Genomic DNA, 4,976 nt, shown 5'->3' with positions numbered 1-4,976 from the left:
AAAAAAAAAAAAAAAAAAAAAATGGAAGAAAGAAATGAAGGTATGTAGCTGAGACCAAGTATGTTGGGGCCAAATGTATAGCTGGAAGTTCTCTGAATTAACTTTCATGTAGAACACAATGTTTATTAAAATATAAGTAAAAACTATGCTAATTTGAAGTTTCCATAAATGTTATTAAAACTCAACAGTAATCATAGCAATTGTTTGGAATTTCAATTCACAGTGTTTGGGGGTAAAAATATTTAACCATTGGTATTATTTAGAATTGCCATGCATGGTGATAATGAAAAGCAGATTACCTTTTATTGGCTTTATTATGGCTTTTGAATTCTCTTCGGATAATGCGCCCTGCTTCTAGCCAGCATCCCCACCCTTGGTAGCCGCTGCTGATGGTGTCAGGACATTGCCTGGGATTAGTCACTATCATAGATCCTCTGCCTCAGCATTCCTGGGAAGTGTTCAGAAAATCCTATGAAGAAAGATGAAAAAAAAGGTTTTTTTCTTCTTCTAAAATGTGTAGATAAACCCAGTAGAGACTTTTACACATTCTCCTCTCCCTTAGAGCCACCTTCTTCCTAAGAGTGCACTCCTCCCGCAATGGTCTAAATGTGGAGGTAACTGTAATTGTCCATACTGCAGGATGTTCAGGGAAGGTGTCTCAGAAAAGGTAACAATGACCTTTTAAATCTTTCTTATCTCCTTTTCCCCATTTGATTCTCCTCTGATTATTTTGTATTTCATTTCATTTTACATACATGAAATTTGAAACGTTGTTAGCATAGGGCTCCAGGTGAAAAAGAAAGAAAAACAGGGACCATAAACCTGGGTATGGGCAACTGGGAAAGAGAAAGGCAGAGAAGATGGAGATGAAGCTGACAGTTTCGTCTGTTTCAGGCTAAGCTAAGGCACAGCTGTGACCATGTTCTATGACTAAGTCCTATGACTTCTCATACATGGGAACAGAGGGCTTCAGCATGGAAGGTGGAATTCTGAAGGTGCGTAAGACAATCTATTGAGTTAGAAGTTAATATCAAAGCTATATTTATTTATTAAACATTTTCTTTTTTATATGTTTTATCATGAACATAATGTGTTATTATGTTTATAGTTCATTAATTACATTTGAAAATAGCTTGAATTTTTTTTAACTCATGATGTATCTGGAAAAAAAAAAAGAGGCAAAAAAAGAAGTTTCCAGAATATTTTTGACTAGAACTGAGGAACTCTCTGATGAGGGATTGAAGTGCTGATCACTTTTGATATTCAACAGAAATGAATCTTGTTGATTTCTAAACTTTAGATATGACACAAATTGATATTGGACATAAAAATTGAGAATCCAGAATTTTTTTCTCATTCAGAGGGAGGCTGACATACCCCTGAATTGAGATTAGCCACGGACTCTCTTGGTGATAGAATAAAATGTCCCCAAGAAATGATGTTGGAATCTGGGCAAGGGTTGTATAAAACCTGATTGAGAACCAGAGTTTTGCATCATCAAGCAGAGAAAAAAAATGGGTTTGTAAAACTTGGTGAGCTGATGCTTTCAATTAGCAGTGAAACCATAAAGGATCCTTACTCACCAAGATTTCAATCAGGTACAAGCCTGTTAAAGAAGAAGACTGGATTCCAGTTACAAAAAAAAAATTGCCCTAGGGTGACTGAGCTATTGCTTCTTGGAATGCTGGAAAATGTCTAGTAAAGGCAACAGTTATGTTCCTGGCAGTATCCATTGTAAAGTTAGTTACGGTAATACTTAACTAACGGGTTCAGCTGTTGGGTGTGCACAAAAGCAGAGGTGATAGAGATACTCAATGGAGGATGATTACAAGAAGGGACACTGGGGAGGGAATAATAGAGAAGAGGGTCTGTGGAAGGATAGAATGGAGAAAGGAGGTGAAAAGAAAGAGAATTAAGCGTGGTGGAGGCTCGAGAAGCCTCTTCCCTTGAAGAGAGCGTTTCAGTAACGTGGTTTAAGGGCAACATAGACAATGCTGCATTACCAGATTCACCTGGGGTGCACCTGCCAGGGCAGCCATGCCAGCTTAGTGTGTTCTTCCCCACTTGGTATCTGTGTGTAGCCTAAAAAGAAGCCATGGAGGATTCCAGAGTTCTGATTCAGCAAGGGGACGGGTCTAGGTGGAAATTGCCAGAAATCCCTGTGGAAGAGTACAGACCCGTGGAAACTGCTTTAGGCACAAGAGGAGGGAATAAAAGGTAGTGGGTTTTCAAAAGGCATTTTGGTAGTGCCATTCCTGCCATATTTTATGAGCAGACACTCAGCTGTTTGACTCTCCAGTCAGTGCTTTTTGAAAGAGTCTTCCTTTGTCTGCCAGTGAAATGTTCCATGGGTCATAACTCAGAGGTTTAGGAGTCATAAGTTCTTTAATTCTCTAACGTTTTAAGAGGATAGCAGAGGCTAGGTGGTGCAGTGCCTCACACCTGTAATCCCAGCACTTTGGGAGGCCGAGGGGAGCGGATCTCCTGAGGTCGGGAGTTTGAGACCAGCCTGACCAACATGGAGAAACCCTGTCTCTACTTAAAAGAATTTTTTTAAAAATACAAAATTAGCCAGGTGTGGTGGTGCATGCCTGTAAACCCAGCTACTCGGGAGGCTGAGACAGGAGCATCGCTTGAACCCAGAAGGTGGAGATTGCAGTGATTGGAGATCATGCCATCGTACTCCAACCTGGGCAACAAGAGCAAAACTCCGTCTCAAAAAAAAAGATAGCTGAACTGACTAGGGACATTTTATATGTGTAATTTTATTTTATATATAAATATAAATTTTATATAGAAATTGTATTTATATATAAGTATACACATGTAAATTTTATTTACATATGAATATATTTGAATATATAAATACAAATTATATACACACACACACACAAATTATACCCATACTTTGCTTAATGTTGTGGATGCATTCTGAGAAAGGTGAGGTAAGCAGTTTCATCATTGTGCAAACATCATAGAGTGTACCTACCCGAACCCAGGTGGTACAGCCCACGGCGCGCCTGGGCTCTCTGATGTAGCCTATTGCTTCTGGCTACAAACCTGTACAGCAAGTTAGTCATACTGAATTCTGGAGGCAACTGTAACACACTGGTAAGTATCTGTGTATCTAAACATAGAAATGATATGGTAACAATACAGCAGAAAATATTTTTTAAAAATGGTACACCTTATAGGACACTTACCATGAACAAAACTTGCAAAACCAAAGGTTGTTCCGGGAGAATCTAGTGAGTGAAGAGAAAGTGAAGCTGAACGTCAAGGACATTACTGTGCACTACTATAGACTTTATAAACACTGGAAGTTATGCTAAATTTATTTTTTTTTTGATTCTTCAATAATAAATTAATTTTAGCTTGAACTTTTTTTTTTTTTTGAGATGGAGCCTTGCTCTGTCACCCAGGCTGGAGTACAGTGGCACGATCTCGGCTCACTGCAACCTCCGCCTCCCGGGTTCAAGCGATTCTCCTGTCTCAGCCTCCGAAGTAGCTGGGACTACAGGTGCAAGCCACCACACACAGCTAATTTTTTGTATTTTTAGCAGACATGGGGTTTCACTGTGTTAGCCAGAATGGTCTTGGTCTCCTGACCTTGTGATCTGCCTACCTCGGCCTCCCAAAGTGCTGGGATTACAGGAATGAGCCACTGTGCCCAGCCAACTTTTTTACTTTACAAACTTTTATATATTTTTAAACTGTTTTACTCTTTTGTAATAGCACTTAAAATAAAATCACATTGTACAGCTATACACAATTTTTTTTCTGTATATCCTAATTATATGTGCTTTTTCTATTTAAAAAATTTTTAATTTACTTTTTAAAACTTTTTTGGTTAAAAACAAAGATACAAATACACACATTAGCCTATGCCTACACAGGGACAGATAATCAGTATCACTGTATTTCACCTCCACATCCTATCCCACTGGAAGGTCTTCAGGGATGATCACATGCATTGAGCTGTCATTTCCTATGAAAACAATATCGTCTTCTGGAATACTTCCTGAAGGACCTGTCTGGGGCTGTTTTACAACTGACTCTTTAAAAAAAATGTAAGCAGAAGTAGTACACTATAAAATAATGATGAAAGTATAGTAGAGAAAATATATAAACCATGTAATAAATATGACTTTCCAGAATCCAATCAGGTTTTTGGTTGTTGTTTTCTATGTATTTTGTCACTTATTAAGTGTCCATATTGATAGTATTTTCTGACACCAGGTGTTTTCTCATTCTCATTATCATCACTGAATCAGATTTAACTGATAAATCATCCTCCCATGTAACCAGGAATAGAAAATGGAATTGGGAGACTATCTGAATACTTTTTTGATTTGCTTTACTCTTACGATTTCTGGAACACTGACCTGTTCACTCAGGGGAGGATTTGTAAAGGTGGCAAAGACATTTCTGAGAGGAAAGGAATAGAGACTCTAACACATTCACTTTGAAGTTCAAAATTTTTAGAATCTCATGTTTAGAATAAGACTTTTAGGATTGAGATACTTTACACTCAAAATCTGAGGATTCAGATGGTCCTTTTTGAGTTCTGTTAGCACAAGTGGATACCAAGATCTCAACCATAAGAAAGGATGAGGGAGTCTTGACTGGGAGACCTGGGCTCACCACCAGGAATGAAAGTCTCAGATGGAAGACTGGTTCTGGCAAATCATGTGACTAAACCTAAAATCATGATTTGAGAGCCAATATAACTTGGGGAGTTCTGTAATAGAGGGTGCTTGTCAAACCATGCATGGGAAAAAAAGCACATTTCTAACCTGTTCATTCTTAGTAGTGACAGACTTAGCGCCATACATAACTAAAGGTTTAAGGACTTCTGGAGTGTCACTGCAGGCACATGATGGGGTCATAGCTCGCATGGTTAGATACCATAGGTGTCTCTTCCCTGCCTAGTTGTTTATTTTCCCCTAATGCTTTACTAAATTTTAAGTTGTCTG

The sequence above is a fragment of the Cebus imitator genome, unplaced genomic scaffold, assembly GCF_001604975.1.
Source record: "Cebus imitator isolate Cc_AM_T3 unplaced genomic scaffold, Cebus_imitator-1.0 Scaffold439, whole genome shotgun sequence".
Taxonomy (NCBI): domain Eukaryota; kingdom Metazoa; phylum Chordata; class Mammalia; order Primates; family Cebidae; genus Cebus; species Cebus imitator.
The sequence above is the reverse complement of the archived record's forward strand: the minus strand, read 5'-3'. Positions refer to the sequence as shown.